A 19,298-nucleotide genomic window follows, 5' to 3' on the forward strand; every position below is an offset into this window, starting at 1 on the left:
TTTTCAATAAACAAAGCTTATTTTTTTCAATTTAAAAAAGATCTCTAAAAACAAATCTAAAAAAACACTAGCATATAAAAGCTTTAGCATATAAAAAATTATATAGTATAAAAACGCAAATTCATTATCCTAGCGTTTAAGTCTCACACACATTTATCGCGGAATCAATTTAAATTTTATGATAGATTATTCAAGTTCAGAATCGGACAAGTCAGAATCATCGATAAACCATAAATTTAACATGAATGCGGCCCGGAGAAAATGCAAAGGTAATCGCGGACAAAGATCGTCTCATGTCTCTCCGAACGTACACATCGATACCTGACGCACAGTCAATAAAGCCCACCCCCCGATTTCGGGATCGGGTCGCACGGATATTTGGTCGATCCTCTCGCATGTGTACCCTCGAAATGGGAAAAGACACGGGGCGCTTCCGCGACGGAACAATAAGGGGGAGAGAAGTCCCGGTCCGCGTCGCGCGCTTGTCGATTTCGGCAATACTCGACGCGATTCCGCATTTCCCGCGTCGGCGATTTGCTCGACGGCCCAAGTGCCCATAGTGCGTGCGGCCTTATAGGTATGCACTTTATACGGGGTGGTGTATCGGCACGGCGCGCACGGTTTTCACCCCCGTGAAACCCTGCCTACCGCGACACGACCCTGTTGTGGTCGGACGCAGCTGTCCTGCGTCCAGATGTCCGGTTTTCGGGTACGGGACGAACTGCTCGCTCACTGTGAGAAAACCAATCCTAGGTTCGGGCCCCTTCTCCTTCCTTTTTCGTTGCCGTTTCCTTGACCGGATCCCCGGAGGCACATTAATTACCTCGCGGACGGACGCTCCTTCGGTATTATCCGAAATTTAATACACGGCTACACGCCCAGCCGCGCGCGCGCTCGCATGTATATGCATACTTATATACGGGGCGATTCGCAAGTAGCACATAAGATGTTAAGCGTAAACATTTTTTTATATGTAGATGTAATATCTTGGAGTTTTTGAAAATTCTGTAAATATAATTTATCTTGGCTTCAAAAAATTGATTTGCAGTTTTAAAAAGCTCAATTCGTAGACAATATTTATATTTATTTATTTTGTTCGAAATAAAAAAAAAACTAAAAATACCATAACATACTTTCATAAAAACTTGGATCTTTAATATCGATTTTAGTTCAATATAAACGTTTCAAATCACCCTGTATATGTCTATGCTTATACAAGTATATGCAAAAGCTTGACCAGTACGGTTGCTTTCAGTGGCCTTTACATTTCAAACCCTCTAGTCATTCATTCTTCGCTAAACATCAGCGTCGTTAACTTGAACGAGTCGTTTAGTACAAAAACGTTAACTCCATTCATTATAAATTGTTCTCAGATACGCGAAGATTTTGTGATTTTAAAATGACTCTTCTTATCAGATTAAATTGTTCAACAGATTTGCGATAAATGAGATGTATTTGAAAAAATTCACGTTACAATTAAAAAACAATAAATAAAAAATATAAAAAAACACAAAGCAAAGAAACTGTCCAATCTTTCTGTTAAAATTCAGAGATGTAAATGATACATAAAGCCAATATCTCGAGTAATTAAAAAGTAATTAGAATTAAAAAAGGTGTTTTATTGTATGATTGTCATATCAAGAAGAGGAAAAAATTATCCAACGATAATTATGGTAATAATCCACTTATCACGGATTAATTGTACATATTTGTTACATACAGCGCAAATGCAGGCAGCGCATTACGTTATATATCACGCTCTTGAAGATCCGGTGAAAATTTTAGACTGGCAGCCGCATTCCGGTCGCCGAAATCATTAATGGATCGTAGCCGGACTGTGTGTGATCAGCCGCAAAGAGAATAATCACGCAAAATACGTAGTAGCGAGAAATCAAAGGGAATTCGTAGCAGGAAATGTGGCCATTATCTTCCGCATGTTCTTTCCGATCTTCCAAATTGCGGATCGATTTCACGTTTATCCTCGATCAGGAACGGGAGTGCGGAGCACAGCACGAGAGGTGGAAGCCTCTCTATATGGCCGAACCAATATCGTACTCGTATCGACGATTTTTAGTCGATAGCCTGAGTGGTGACGTGGGTGGAGTACGGTCGTTTTAAGTGCTTCCGGATATTTGCGTCGCATCGCGTTGCACGTCGGAGAGAAGGAATCCATACATACGTGCTATTACGTCTCTCCCGTTACCGCCATAGAGTTATCTGTCTCTCGTTCTGCGAGAGCAGCGCAAAAGCGAGGCCGTAAATATCTCGTAAAACGCACCGAACGACGTTCGTACCTTAAATGAAATTAAATCTTTAACGAAGTCGAACGTGCGAACGTTCACGCCGAGGAAAGCAGTTCGGCTCTCGAAGCGACCTGCGATCATTTGCGCTCTCCGGATTTTTATCGCGTTTTTCTTTTTTCTTTTTTCTATTCTGCGAAATGTGAATCGGATCACTTAGAAAGTCTTTCTAAGATTTTATCGTGTCGAAGCGCATTAAAAATTCTTAATCAAAATGATATACCTACTGCAATTATATTATCATTATAGTTTTAATGACTTTATATGTAAGAGTTGTCTATGTGATCGCACGATATTATCGTCTTAATCATTTAAAATATCATTCATACAGATACGGAAAGCTAAAATATTTTCTGGAGGAACAAAAACTCCTTTGAGCACTTTTTCAAGCAATATCAACACGACAGTTGATATATTGGTGGAAAAAAATTCTCACGATACCAGTAGAGAATTTTGAAGATGCCTGATAACCGAGGATCTAAATCTGAAAAATAGTTTATCCCGAAGAGAACACGAGCATCCGAGCCGTTTGCTTTATCGATGCCATAATTCAGCGCTTTATCGCGCCTCGGTCGCCCCATAATGAGCGACGCCAAATGCGCCGGCGATAATGTAACGCGGGGGAAAAAAAAGATAGGAAGTAATTGGAGGCTTATATAGTACTTATTGTAAGCGCATAATCTTAAGAGAGAAAGAGACCTAGCTTCACCCAACGCCAAACAGAACGGCGGCATGAAACGCGCGACATGTTGCGCGCGCGTGATTTATCCGCTCTGGACTTGAGTAAATGAAGCCATCAATCGGTCGTGTCTCATCCCCTTCCGCCTAACTTTCCTATATCAATCATCCGAGAAACCAAATCGAACCAGGATATATATTTCGAACTTATCAACGACATTTTCGTTTACCCCTCATTATCTATTGCCCCTCGTTTTAAATTCGAGAGATTTTTCATCTAACACGATTACATAACACGCGATTTTTTGCTAGCAAAGAACAAGCAGGAAAAAATAATGCACCTTTGATATAAAATTGATTTGACAAATACGGCAAGTTATATCTGCACATTATGCTATTATCGAAACATGAACTTGGTACAATGTTAACTTTCTAACCGTCGCTAAAAGGATGTGTATATTTTTACACACCCTTTTTTCCACTTGATTTTAATTCATTATAGTACTTTCCGACACGCGCGTAACAGATTGATTCACAAATCTTGAGAAAAAAGATAACAGGTTAAGAATCTAAGTAGAAAGTATATCAAGTACTTGATTTTAACATTAAAAGTAAACCCATTTACTATAGCGCACGCATACAACGGCCTTTGCGAAACAAGCGACGACGAAAGCCGAGGCGAACAGGCACGTCCTGCCTCTCGAGCAGGTCAAGGAGGACCTTTAAAACCTGCCCCCTTCCCGCCTGTCTCTCCACGTATCCCTCCACCCTATGTGCCTATCCCCGATGCATTCGAGCATTCTCGCTTTTTTTAGGCCATTCTAAATATGCATTATCCAATTTAGTCCGATTACACGGACCAGCCATGCACGCACGGACTCGCTACCCAATCGCGTCCTCTCCGATCCTCACTCTCTCTCTCTCTCTCTCTTTCTCTCTCTCTCACCTTTCCGTTCTTCTCGCTCACTAAACGTTCCTCCTCCTTCGACGCGCACCTACACGTCCGCCCGGACGTAAAAAGCTAATTTAAAAAAGCTTAACGGCCGGGACACCCGAAACGAGCAGCGTGCTGCCAGCGTTGATTCACGGCGAACCGCAAATGCCACCGACAGCCGTGGTAACGATTAGGTGACAATCGGTTAACCCGGCGATAGTATATATCCTGCGATACGGCGCGGCCTAGCAGTTATATTTTTCACTCACAGCACAAATGCGATTCTCGACGATATAAAATTGTCTCTCTCGCGGTTAGTTAAGGTTAAGATATATGGCTCACGTGAGTATTCAAAATATGTCTCCGTAATATATTTCTGGTAGAAAGTAAAATTTATTTATAGCGTACGGAATATTTTTCAACTTTCTTTTCGCATGGAAAAGTGCAATCTTTTATGGCATATCTTTTTTTACCTGCGTTGTTGATGGTTTGCCTTACCGGTGATTATGACAGATGAAATAGTGTGGAGAAAGTGCCACCTCTTGCGCCTATAGAAGTCCAATAAAGTAAATAGATGAGGCAATCGCGACATCATTACACGCAACGGGGAATAAATCTTTATGTAAGAGATATTACAAATAAAGATTTTTATAACAATGTCGCGCGTCTGCTGATTTCTACGATCATAAATCTCGAAATCTGCGCGTAATTGACAGAAGAAAATGATGAAATTTGTAATTAGTTGCGGAGATAATGCGAATTTCGATGCAGAGAATAACACTTTTCTAAAAACAATCATATCGTTTCACTTGTAAAAACGCGAGAAAAATCTTTGAGAGTTGCCGTTCTTACATGTGACTTAAAAGAATATAAATGTGCAAAGATCAATGTAATCAGAAAAACTAATTAAGAATTGCTGGACTAATCTGATGACGAAATGTAGCAAATAGCATTCTTTTAAATCAAATACTTAATCGATAAGAAGAAAGCAAGGTCCAGTTTCAGATACGAGTCTAGAGTTAAGCGCGAATTAATAGTCGAGGCATCGTTAGCAGAAACAGAATAAAAATGAGCAGAACAAAGATCGCACTCGTCCGATTGACGTACGCGGGACGAGGAAGGCAGGGTTATGCAATGCACGGCACGAGGTCGAGTTTGCACCCTGACCAAGCAGAAGTGGCTTCAGTCGCGCGAGACGAGCCGAGAAAAACGCGAGATGAACGAAACGCGCGCGCTAAGCAGCGCTCGCGATGCGAGCAGGAAAAAGGAAAAAGACGAAGAAACTTGGCAAGAGCCATACATTTGCCACGCCATTAGTGCCAGGCCGGGTGCTAGCCATCGCCATTAAGTAGAGAGAAATTGATCGATATTGCAGCAACCGGCCGTAATATAACGCAGCACCTAGTAGGTAATAATTAATCGCGGCCGCGCTGGCATAAAGGCTGTTTCCATATCAATCTTTTGCGTTGACGTGTTGCCGGAAACAGAAGCCCGGCGAAAAAGTGAGACGGCAATAAAACGGTCGATGCCGATTATAGAAACGATGAAGAAACGTCGGATTGCACGTCGTGGAAAAATCCGCAGAATGTAGCCAAGATATGCATGTGTCGTTAACTCTTCAATCGGTCTTTACATATCATATAAGACACGCTGCAGGAAAAACCAATATTATTTCTTTTTTACTTTTTTATTTCGATGAAAATACTCTCTCTCTCTTAAGTGGTTTACTTAGTTCCGATCGTTAAATTATTTAAATGTTTTGCAAGAAAAAAATTAAGTGTACATAGTTTGATAAAAAGTTGATTTTTAATATTTGCCTTAATTTTTTCTCAACTCAAATTATTGCATAAAACTCTGCATTGGCACAGAAATAGAAAAATTATTGATAGTTAAAAGAAATTTTATGTTTATTTTTAGCTTATATCATTATATATTCTTGTACGTTTCTGAATATGCAATAACAAAAGTTTTAATCAGACTGGAATTCTTTCTTACGTCGTCGTCACGTTAAATAATAAATTTGTGATTGAAAATATTCCTTTCGCTTTCAGTCAACTCGCTTCTTCCCTTTCGCTTTTGATCAACTTTTTGACAGAAAACATAACGGAATTATCGATTAGCCTCTTTCGAAGGGACAGAAAGTTAGGCTGGCCACCATTTCACTTCGTCGATCGGCGCAGTGGTGACCGCTCATGATTACGCGAACGCACAGGCGGAACCCCCTCGGCAAACAAATGACGAGCCATAAATACGTTGGCACCGAAGGTGCTAGATAGGAGTGTCCGATATTAATAAGCGGTCATTAAGAGATACGGTCTCGGGGCTATGGACAATGGCGAGGGGCGGGCGCGAGAGCGGCCGCGAGGAGAATAGACGCTGTAAATCTCCGGGCCGAAGCCGGGTTCTCGAAGAAATCGCTCGACGCGCTTCCCACGTGACGGGCCGCATTTTCCACGCCGATTTTTTCACTCTTTTCTTCACCCGCCGAGCGTTTAAATTAGCGCTTTCACGCGCGCGCGCGCGCCCCGAAAACCGGCTTTGTTCTTCCGACTTCGAATTCAATCGAGGCGCATTTCTTTTAAAACGTTCAAACGCAAAGCGATAAGCCGACGATGTCTGCGAGGCAATCCGGCAAAAATAATAGCGAAATAGGTCACAGTGTTGTTAGATCAATGACACGGGTTGATCGTTATTAAGGTAATTGATTTGTTGACTCGACATCAGGATCATAGCGCAAAAAAATGCGTTGCTTCGATAATTTTTCAAACGATCATATGCAATTGAACTCGCGTAATGATCAGTTGCAAGTCAAATAATGCGCTTTGCAATAACAAGATGTAATAATGCAAAGCTAAGTCTAAAGTCATGAACCGTGTTGATATGTATATGAGTTCCAAGTGTAAAGTCTAACGCCTAATCCTCTCCAAGAAATCTTGACAAGTTTTCTTTTCTCGTAAAAGTAAATCAATGATATACTCACATGTTCTTTTATTACAAAATATTACGAAAGACTGACTATCGATATATAAAGTACAATCCGTCGTCGAGATGAAAAACAATCACATTTGATTTTCAATTGAAAATAAGAAGCGAGATAATATGTGAATTGAAGTTTAATTTGCGAGTAGTCGTGCAGATTGTGAAATGTCGCGACCATCTTAGTGCTGTTCTCAAGTGTCGATTAATATACCATCCCGTTGAGTTGCCGGCTGCGCCTCGACGAGAATAGTTTGTCGGCGGCACATCGATCCGACGCGGCGAAGACGTTCCGCGACGCGCAGTATGCAACTTTCTTAGACTCCACGAGGCACAACTCGATCCATCCACTCATCGGGATGGTGCCGGGGGTGACAGGGGTGAGCCGGGGAGGAGTTGACTTTGCGGAGGTAACTTGGAAACTCAAGGGACGGGGAGGCGCCTCGACCGAATCCTTCCGAAGTCGACCATTAATTATCGGCGCAACGCGTTATAATTAGCCGACGTGAAATCAGATTGTTGAACGGCATGGATATCCGTCTGATAGTTATGCCTAACGATCCCCTCGGTGGCAATTCATTAAGGCCGCATTACGCGGCCACGCCCTGATCGCGCGTAATCATCGCGCGACCTAATCGCCGATCATCGTGTCTCGCATTTTAAAGGAGTGAAAGTTACAGAAAAATAATCTTGTGGCAATAAAGAGAGCAAAAGTGTAATTGTTTGAAGAAAAAATATAATTGCCGGTTCTTAATTACAATCTACTCATATCCAGTAATTATCATTCAAAACTGAAAGATTGATATTGAAAACATTTATATCTCTATAGAAATGATGCAATATTGTGCAATATTGTGATATATTCTTACTAAAGACGCGATGTAAAGAAAATGTTTTAAGAAAAAATCCAATACTGTTTGTTAGAAATGTAATTAATATTCTTTTCTAGGTGAAACTAATATATAAACTACAGACGAAATCTTAGAACATTACATCGAATCTAAGTAATGCGCTGCGCGGCATTTTGCATTGTTTTCGGTACGCTGCGCAACTCTCCACGTGCCATCGTGAATTGGTAATCCTGGCAGCACTTAGCGACCGAGCCAATCCTCGCGCTGATTAGTAATATTGTGGCCTGATGAACCGAGGGCCCAAGTTGCCGGGCGCGTAGGAGATGAGTCCGTAACCTCGTTACCAACCCGCGGGCGATACGACTACCCCAACTATAACGTGAGGATACGGTCTCGCCGTTAGGAAGCGGCAGGAGCACGAGCCGAAGAGAGACAGAAGAAAGCCGAGGAGTAGAACGCAAAGGGGAGAAGGGAGCGACAGGGCGAGAGAGACGGGCGACGTAGATGGATGAATAGATGGATACCGAAGGGAGGGACAGAGAGATAAATAGATAGACAGATAGACGGGGATAGAGAGAAAGAGGCAGAGAGAGAGAGAGAGAGGGAGAGAGAGAATCTCCATCGGCCCCCGGTGACGAGGGATCGGAATATATCATTGAATTAATAACCAGTTGCACCGTCCCGCACTTCACGGCTCGGTCTGGTTGAAAGTCCTAATAGCCAGTCGAGAGAGAGAGAGAGAGAGAAAGAGAGAAAAAGAGAGAGAGAAAGAGCGTCGTTCCGACAACGAAAGAAACTTTTATGACTTGTGGATGATTGAAATAAATTAATCGCCGCCGGTGGCCGTCGATGCGCGCTAACTGAGAGCTATTTACGCCGATCGAGTGCGTCTTGTTACGCGAGTTGATGTAACAATACTTTCTTCCAGTCTAACGTCTTCGAAAATCTCACGGCAACTACTTTTATTAGAACATTTTCGTTCTCCGTTTTGTGTACAGTGTGCCAAAACTCGCGTATGTGTCTTTAATTGAAGTATCTAAATTTCAATTTAGAATCAATTTTTTCAGCTGAGTTTTCAAACTAAAAACGATTTTTGGAATTTCTTGAATTATACATATAAAATTACATTCCTTGCGTGATTTTAAGTTTAAGAAACTACAATCTCGTGAATTGCTCGTAAAGTCAAGCACCTAATCGGCCACCTCTCGTAGATTTATCTATGCATCCGCATGATCGAGCTCGTTGTCTCGGATCTTTCGGCCGAGAACTGTTAGGTCGATACTTACAGACACCCGGTGCACGACCGTACAACTTCGATCCCATTGTTCGCTGAACTTCGAAGCCGGGACGCGAGTTTGCGGCCGACGTGAAAATCGATCCGGCGATCGGGAAATAATGACTGGTGGGCGCGATTTAATGATCGCGTTCAACTGAATGCGAAACGGCGGGTCCGGCACAAAAAGGTGTCGTCTACAAGGGTTGCGATTTGCGGCGCGCCACCGTGGCGCGGAGTCGCTTACGGAGTCGTAGAAAACGACGGGAGAGCGGGTCGGTCGTTCGCGTGGGGTGAGCTGCGACAATGCTCTAATCAAATGTCATGAATCGGCGCCATTATGCGCATCTGCGGCGTGAATTTATAAATATGCCTGGAGGCAACCGCCTTTTGCCTCCCCCGTGAATACTCCGGCGTGAGCACCAATGGCAACCTTTAATTCGACGATCTGCACAGGATCGAACGATACGACGCGATGTATGAATTGAAGCATCTTTTAATCGTTTAACTCCCAAGCGAGCTCAATTCGTATAATAATTTTAATAAAATTGTGAAATTATTCTTTCGGAAGTACTAATATTATTGATATCTTTAAACAGAATTTTTGAGAAACTAATAGATTTTGAAAGATTGAAAGTTTTTGTAAAATTACTTAAAATGATGTTCTAATTATTTTGATATTTCTATCTTCGCAAAACAAAATTTATTTAAAAATGTATTATTTTAAAAGATCATTCCTTTTTAATTAAAAAATTTATATTGTGTTAAAATTGTCTTATATCACGATAAAGATTGCAAGATATTTATAATAAAAACTGCGGTTTAACGACCCCTTTGAGGATCACCGTACTAACTGTTTGACGTTGATGCGAAACTGCAGCGCACGGATGCACGCCAAAAATGTAGGACTCGAACTCTTTCTCGTGTCGGATAACAGATACGTATATACGCGACGCATAGCGTCGACGACTGTGACGAGAGCGTAATCCACAAAAAGTTAAAAACACCCGTTACGACAGCGAAGGTACAGAAAGAAGAGAAAAAAAGTGTGTGGAATTTAAAAAATTCAAAAATGCCGCACACGGCGACTTTTCGCTTTTGCGGCCGCGCACGGTAAAAATAATATCTCGTTTAATCCGAGAAGTGCGAATCCCGCTGAAGGATATGCACGTCCAACACGGAACACAGAGTATGTCGGTTACTCGGAGCTTGATAGCACGGACTTTTATCTGTAAAAAAGGGAGGGGGGGGGGAGAGAGGGAGAGAGAATGAGAGAGAGAGAATATATAAATCCTCTAGCTCGGATGAAAGAAACGCGTGAAGTCTAGTATAATAATCGTATCGTCATGCTTTTTATCTAATGTTACTTTTGAAAAATTATTATAGAAGCGACAACGAAGAAGAGCAAGTCCTCTAATTAACATTCTGACATTCGACGTTCAAATGAACAAATCGATCAGCGGGGAATTTCTGTAATTCGCATAAATCCAAAAAAATTTACTCGCGATTTTTTGTCCCACTCTTCGGGCGTATATCGGTGAGACCCCGCGACCCGCGACGATAACCCAAAAAGTCAAGGGCACTCGATCGGTTCTCGAGACTTTTCGATAATCGTACGAAACGTGAAGAAAAAGCCGAGATTTCGTCATAAATGCGCAAACGGACTCCGGATTTCTCGACGCATGCGATTGTGCAAATAATTAATTTTAAATAAATGATTGTGAAGTTTACTCTGCTTGAAATAAATATCCGCCTCTTGTTTGCGTATTGTTAAAATATCGTCACATACGTATTTCTAAAAATATGTCATTTGCTTCAAAAGAGAAAATGCTACAATTAGAATAAAGATCGAAAAATACTAGTTTCAGAAAATTTCTATTAAATATTATATTTATCTTAGTTTAGAAAAAAGACAATATAATTTTCATAATATAAATAAAGTTATTAACTTGTTTGATAAATATTATTTAAAATAAAAAATAAGAATCTATATATTGCGATATCATCATTTAGATATCACATTACTCGAAAAAGAAAAAACATTTACGTCTTCAATATAGAGTTTGTTTTCGTTTCAAACTTATCGCATTTTTAGACTACTTTTAAACTAATCAATCTGTAATTAACTCGAAATAACACCATTGGAACATATAGAACGCAATTAGCAGACATCAGCAATTTGCGAGAGATTGTTAATATATTTTATCACAGCGGTTTCGGCAATCGCAGTTAAAATGAGAGATTAAAATACTCTCAACTGAGCTTCTAACGGTCTCTATCTTGCATAATGAGAGACACGGGAATGAAAGAAAGATAGAGAAAAAAAAAAAATATTCTCGTGGGTGGCGCACGAGCAGCGAGATACATATTTCGCTTTCACAAGAGCCTCGACCAAGAGTCTAAACACGAGGCGCGCTTTTTGAATGCGGACCACCCGTTGCATTACCGGCTTTGTGGTCGTATGCTCTTTTGATCTACCCCTATAATTAATCCACAGAGGTAACCGGAGACGCGTATGGGCGCATGGGGACCTACGGGGGCGGCTCATTCACCGACCGGGGCCGAGTTATTGAAAGGGTATCGGATGAGGGGCAGGGGGAGAGCGGTGGAAGGAAAAAAAAGAAGAGCGAATCGCTGATTAACATTTTAATCAGAAGCGAGTCACGTGCCGTGCGTTTTGTATCTCTGACCGTAATGATCCGTCGTGACAATGCGCGCGACGGCGAGAGCATGGAGTCTCGAATGTCAAATAACACGCTTCTACACGAGAGACCCGCGGGGACGGATTATGCTCGCGGAGAGATTGTGCGAATTGCGCGTTGACGCGATCACGACTCCGCCGGCTGCGAGTTATTATCGTGCGTGTACAATTAATGCTGTGTACAGCAGTAAAAAATCTGTTATGTTTAAGCATACAATAAAATGCAAATAAGCAGTTCTGCGGCAATAGAATATCAGGCGATATTATGCATATCGCGATAAAGTTAATATTTTTGTAAACCGATCTGTAAAGACGCGCGATTAAGAAGAGCGTTGCTATCTAAGATTATTTTTAAAAAGTACGTATAAGAGAGATTTATTCGTTTATGATATTTTATATGGTTTGTACAAAGTATCGAAAATAGAGTTAGAATTTAATAAGTATATATATTTTAATTAAAGTAAAGAATTACTAAACTAATATTTAAATATATTAAAAAGTAGAAAATATTGTAAACTTAATATATGAGAAGACACTTTCTGATGGAAACAAAAGAAAAATTTAATTTCTTCATTATATTGTTACACAAAAACTATCTTAACACAATTTGCATCAATTTTTATTATTTCTAGAATCTGCTAATCTTGAAAACTACGACATATATAATACAAACTACAACTCGCCGCAACTTCCAGAGCCTACAAGTTTTTTTATTTACATATATTATCTTTTCTGACTAAACAGTCGTGAACGACCGGTGTAAAAGATCGCTTGATTAGATCGCGATCATCTGTCGACAGAAGGAAACGCTAAAAAAAATCACATTCTGCTTAATGATATTTGACCCAGTCCGACAAACACACGGCAGACAAAAACATCTCGATCCGAATAATTATCGGCAAAAGTCGCGCAGCGGTCGTTCTGGACGCATGTGACGGTTCGCGCGCACGCGGCGAATAATCGAGGACGCTATGTTCCTGGCGACGGAGACGGCATTGATATTTGCATCCGTAGCAGCTGCAGCGGAACGGTAATTCTACGATTTTTACGACAGGGGTCAAAGTGCGCGCGTTACACCTCTCTCGCCGCAAGGCAATCGCCGCCGATGTCGAGCGCATTGTCGCAGACGATGAGCATACGCGAGTATACGCCGCACAACCGAATTAGCATAGACTGAACACATGCGTATTTATTCGCTCATTAACGCCGACTGATCCCATCCTCTACCAATGTGAAGAATAGGAGGCTGAGGCTGCGAGAAAAAGAACGACAGAGAAAGAGAGGAAACCTGGCGCTAGAAAAAAGCGTGTTCGAAAAATGTGTATAAAAATGCATATTGCGATAAAATGCAATTAGTAAAAATCACCAATTCGCAAGAGATTACGAATATATTTTATCCACGATTTCGGTGATAATTTCGGCAGCTAAAATGGGAGATTAAAGTATCTCGTTTCAACCAAGCTAACGATCTGTGAAAAAATCTTAAATCAGTACAATTTTTCGACGTTGGGTTTTTTACATATAAAAATGGAAACGTTACGGGTAAAGTTTTATAAATCAAGAAAAATTTAGATGATATTCAATAAAGAAACATATTTTCCGCTTATGTACAGCTGTTTCAATTTTTATTATTAGAGAAACTGCATACGGCAGCATTAGTGCTTTATATTTCAAATTAATTCTTTTCGAATCGAATGCATCATGTCTGGATATTCGCGTAGCAGCTGTCGATTAAAAAATCCAGGACTTTAAATAGCTAGTTAAAAAATCGATTAATAAAAATTCAAAACTGAATTCAAAGCCAAATACTCTATAAACCGAGAATATAAGGATTTATTGATGCTTAGCAAAGAGATCTGTATTTAAAATGAACATTCCTACATGCATTTTACGCGTATTTTTTTTCTCTTTTAAATTCCGTATTCAATCTTTTCTTCCCTTTTGCTTGCCCGCTTCTAATCTCATCTTCTACATCTATCACTCCTACTTATTGCTTTTATACGAAACTACATACATTCATTCTTAAAGTTTGTAATCAAAATAATTAATCCGATTGCGTTACACTTGTACGAGCGAAATCGCGTAATGAATGCGCGTGAAAAAAGAGAAATATGCATACGCGAGGACCTCGATGATCTCTCGACGGATCGCAGAGGCCGGGCGTGCAAATAACGTCCATAATGAGCCCGGTCGCGAATGACCGGCGTCCTATGAATCGTCATCATCGTCGCCAGGAGTTTTATAAATCGTTATTCAAGAGAGCGAGCGCGCACGACCACGCTAAAACGTCCGCATCTTCGCATTTGCGCGCGAGCGCACGCGAGCGCATCGAGGATGCGACTCTATTATCGAGAGTGCCGTTCGTTGTGCAACAGGGAGGAAAGGTCGCGTATTCATTCGTCGCGACGAGGTGCATAGTGAACTCGGCGCGGGGAGAAAAATCGCGGCGGTCGCTCAATGGCCGTCTCAATGGTCTCGCCAGGTGGTTTATGGAGCCGGAGCGGAAAATAGGTGTCGCGTCTATCAAGCGGCTCGGAAAAATCAGGCGCGCCGTTCTGCTGTCGCGTGTTCTCCCTCGGAGCCTGCCAGTTGACCTTTCAATGTACGGTACACCTCCAATCTACGACGAGCATTTGAATTTGAATTGAACGTGCGAGCACGGCATTGTTCTTCCGCTTCCTGATCTAGTTATAAGACCGGCAATATTAACCTCGGATTCTCATTAAATTTAACTTCCTGCATGGAGAAGAACGACAAATGGGAAAACACTAATTGTAATAATATCTCTAATTGCGTAGTAAACGAGACGGAAGCTGATTATACTATCAGAAAACAATAAGATGTTTACCCTTTTCAATTGTATTTCTGGAAACTTTTCTAATTTCAAAGGATTTAAATTCGAAACTTATGATTAATCCAGAATACAACCGTATAGCTTAAATTTAAATTAAAAATGACTCGCAGACATGTATTCTTACACCCTACTACGCTCGGACATTTCAGCAATTAATTCCCTTCACGTGCGAGCCATTTATCGAGAACCCGTCTGCCACGCTCCCGGCATCTTCCCGAAATATTGTGCGACACGAAACGGGGTCTTACGAGGAGCGAAGGGACATATGACAGCGAAGACTCCGATTTCAGGCCCGAAGTACGCTCGTGTAACGCGGCTGCCGCACATGTTTCTACCGTTTATCGTTGATCAATAAATCGATGTGAGACAGTTCAAAATTCCGTTGACCTGCATACGAAAAAAAAACATCTGGCGATACTGGATGCGTTATCGTGAAATGCGTTTACATTGTATACCAAACGCTATGTCAGCGAATCGATATTTGTGCCACTCTTATCGCGATGCATGTTAGAATCATAATATTAATTTAAGTCGCAAGTGCCTTGCATGAAGAATCGGGCCTTTTCGTCGGGCGTCAAGTCAAATTGAAGAAGAGGCTAGTACAAAGCAAAACAGTAGTCGAGTGAGACGGGGGAAGACAAAGAGGGCGCGCGCGCAGAGAGAGAGAGAGAGAGAGAGAGAGAGAGAGAGAGAGAGAGAGATCCTGCGCTTAAAATAGGGGGCAATAAATTGTCCACTATCTTCGCCGGGTTAAACACATTAAAGCGTCTTGAGATAAGGCCGCCTGGCGGCCCGTTTGTTCGCAGGGTTGCCGGCGACCGGCATGAAGGACTGCGGCCTGTTATCCGCGCCGCGAAAAGAGACGCGCCCGGTGCGCGGGAGTGAGACGAAGAGAGCGCTGGAGAGAACCCTCGCTATTATTCTTGCCACCGGTGGTTGGCGTACACTCTTGCGCGCGTTCTGGCGCGCGGACTCTAAGCACGCCGAGGGCGCCTTCTAACAACACCGGCCGACCCGGCGACGGGTGTATCGGCCATGATTCCAAGGCATGCGCCATGAGAACCAGACCACCAGGAAGTATATCTCTGCGAAAACATTCCCTGGTGCTCGAGTCCCAAAGAGAGCGCAGCGATAAGCAAAGCTGTTTCAAGTTTTGCGCGAGAAGTGCCGGCAGACGGTCTTCCTGATGGTAGCTTTCCAGCTAATGACACAAGAGTACAAAAAATATTATTCTCTCGATTGGATATCGAACAAAGACAGAATGATACTTGTGTCGACTTGTGTGATTAGCTGGACGACTCCCCTTGCAATTTTCGATCTTAGAAAAGTATATTCCGATTAAGGTTATAGTATGAAAATTTTCTCAATTTCCTACTTTCTGCAATCAATAATTATTTTTATCGATGTTTGTGAGAAAAATTCAATTTACGATTAATTACAATATTTTAATGCAAGTATCGATCAAAAATAATATAACAGAACTTAGTAAATTAAAAAATGGACAAGTTCGCCAAAATTATGGGCTATATTAATTTTTAATATATAAAATATTGATAAATGCAATGTTAATAAATGTCTATGTAATATTAATAAGTTCTAATTTATGTTTAATGTTAATTCTCTCTCTTTTATTCATCGTCATCGAGAAAATTCAAGAGATCGTCCCTTTTATTATCGCGCACCTGCTGTCTTCTCGAGACGCATCGGGGACAAATCTCGGGACTATGCAGGGGACAAGATGCAAAAGAAACGTCGCTCGCCAGTCGCGCAGGCTGCGCCCGACGACATTTTTCTGCGCGCCCCGAAGGGTTAAGTTTAAGTTCGCACGGATAATGCGGGCGACAGACGGTGCGGTTTTGAGCGGGAAGGCAAAGGGGGGCATCGGTGCCTGCCATTCGCAATTACTCCGCAATTAAGAAGCGATTATTTTGCATAGACGAAGACGACGCTGACGTCGAGTCGCGCCGCGTGTCACCAAGAACTTACGCCCGAATAATATTTTAACGAGTCTCGTAATCCGATTCCTGCGGCGCCAGGAACCTTCCTCTCTTCCGCCCGAGAGCTCGATTTCGAGGGGTAAGAGAAAAAAGCTACTTTGCATATTCGCCACCTTCCTCCTAATACCATCTTTGAGACGATTAGTAGCAGGATCTGCCGAAGGGAAGGATATTATCCGGCTCGAAGTATCGCGCCGCCGCGATTACACGCGTTGAAAAATAATATCGGGAAAATTGCGAGTTCTTCGTGTATCAAAACTGAGGAATTGCGAGAGAAATAAAATTGTCAAGCAATGATTTCAGCCACTTGGCAGTTAAATAGTCATGAAAAAGTCTATTTTAATTTCTTACTCTAACGTTTGCTATTAAAAAAGTAACAATGGCGGTTTAATAATGTTCTTTGAGTAAGAGACCACTGGTATTTTTTACTGTCCATCTTGACACTCTTGATGCTATTATCGCGAAAGCTCGCAGGCTTCAAAAGTAGCGTCAAAGCTTCAAGCAACATTGCTTCCTGGTATTGCAGTTGCCGTGCTCGTCGTAATGACAACGTTCCCTTTTTCCTCGAGTAGAGTTTAAATCGGATTCTCGGTAGTCGTATTAAATCCGAACTATTCTTTTCGCGCTCTTCATGCTACGCCCGTGACACGATCACTTTAATGTATATGGTGATCGTAAATTACGCCATGACATTCGAAATGATGAGACGTAGTTATCTCACAAAGGAAGCCTTCAACTTTTTCTACGTTACAGAGAAAGAATTAAAGAAAAAAAGCATTTTTTTTTAATTCCGTAAATAGATAAATAATTTGTTGCGTTATTATTTCAAATATAATATTATATTTTTAGATCACTACTTGGACAAAATATTATATTTTTAAAATCACTATTTTTCCGAAATTTGTTTAAAAAAACTGCAAAATACAGTCAGACTGATAAAACCTGCGACTGATAATTTCATATGACCGTTCATTGTTCAACTTTTCCCATGATGTAGTTGATTTATCTCTCTGGTTTGCTTCTGATTGCTAATTGACATAAATCCGGGAAAAAGAGACAAGTTGTACTTCGCTAAGAATGAGATTTGTATGTTACACAAAGTATTGATGTCATTTAAAATGTAATGTTTAATATATTTTTTAATGTGCATAAATATATACATTTTATTCAATTGTCAAAGTACGGTTTGAATGCGCAATTAGTGCGATTATTGATTTGTTACAATGGCATATATAGCAATTGACATTTTAACTCTTTTTTTTTATGCCGAGTTTTACCGAATGGTTCTTTTGTATTGCAAAATTCAAGTGCCTTTTACATACGACACGCTTCACAAAAAGAGCTTGTTCCACACAATGGCTAAAAAAAAGTATGAATAGATTACATTGCTCTTCTTGCGTTACAATTTTTCATATTTCTAGTTCCTAAAAAACTTCAAACGTAATTTTACAAGGAGTTATCGCACTCGTGAAGTATCTGCACTACATCGATGTCGTCACGCGCGTCTTGAAGGTCGAATGTCGAAAGTTTCCACGAGGCCAACATCTTTCGTTCTCGATTTTATCAGCATCGCCGCCGCCGCCGCCGCGAGCGAACCGCCGTCGAGTGCATCAGCGCGCGATGCAGCGCTGACGATGTCAAACGAGATTCAAAGTTCTATCGCGGATAGCGCCGCTTTCCGTATTTCGCATCGCATCACGGTTACGAAAGTAAAACGAGGCGTGAGAAGGCTCCGGACGGGAGGGAAAAAGAACGGATGACCGGTGCGGAGAGGGAGGGACGCATAGAAAGGCAGTAGGAGACGACAGGAGGAGAGCCGAGAGCGATAGAGAGAGATGCCGCTCGCTTCTATCTCCCGATGCCTCCTTGGTCGGGACCAAGAAGTACCGGGGGTACCGCTAAAGAGGCAATTACGGGACTCTCTCGCTGGAAGACGCTCGTAAAAGTTAGGGCGAACGAACGAATAAGAAGGTCTCTTCGGAGCGATGAGGCTCGCGCGGAGAAGAACAGAGGTAGGAGACGCGGAGAAGGACGAAGAAAGAGAAGAAAACGAAAACGGGAAGAGCGAGGCCAGGTTAGAAGGGGGAGGGGGGGGGGAAGGGGAGCGGCAGCCGATCGAGCCTCTTAGAAGATTCTGTCCCGGGGCGGCGTGTCATCGGTTCGCTCTTCTCCTTTTAGGCCGAACCGTGCCGAATCCGCAGATGCGAGACTGACGCGCTCGTGCTCTCTTCGACGAGATCAAGATAGCTTGGCGCGAGAGGAGCCCGACGGAATACGACCGCGAGATACGACCCTCTCGAGAACAGAACCGGGCGACCGCGCAAGCGAGCAGGCATTCCTCGGATAGTATATGCGAGTCGTTATCGACGATTTGCTTTTTCAGATCGCTCGTGAGCCTTTTGTTACTACCGGAGCGCGATTTTCTCCTTCGGCGTTTTTTTAGCTTGGTTCTTTTGTTACTAAAGGCGGTCGCGATTGTGCGACACACTCGACACCCGGTGAAGAATAATTAAATTTATTTAGCTAGATTGATACCTGCATTGCTCGTGGAGTGAAATGAACAAATTCTATAGTTTTATAGATACGCACAAAAATATTCGATCTACTTGAAAAGATATTTCGGAGAACAATCCAAGAATATCCAAATTATTGATAAAATTTATTATTTTATTCTTTTTAAATTAATACCATTTTATTAAAACAAAAAAAAATTTGTTTGATTCTAAATCGTAAT

At 41.7% G+C, this 19,298-nt stretch overlaps 1 long non-coding RNA gene across 1 annotated transcript; it reads left to right on the plus strand.

Moving 5' to 3' along the window:
- Nucleotides 1–6,396: 6,396 nt before the first annotated feature.
- On the plus strand, nt 6,397–13,319 carry LOC137000426 (uncharacterized). The gene is made up of 2 exons (XR_010890670.1): nt 6,397–7,298; nt 7,977–13,319. It is a non-coding gene; the product is annotated as an uncharacterized lncRNA (long non-coding RNA).
- The last annotated feature ends 5,979 nt before the right edge of the window (nt 13,320–19,298 follow it).

Source organism: Linepithema humile, chromosome 6 (assembly GCF_040581485.1).
Source record: "Linepithema humile isolate Giens D197 chromosome 6, Lhum_UNIL_v1.0, whole genome shotgun sequence".
Classification (NCBI taxonomy): domain Eukaryota; kingdom Metazoa; phylum Arthropoda; class Insecta; order Hymenoptera; family Formicidae; genus Linepithema; species Linepithema humile.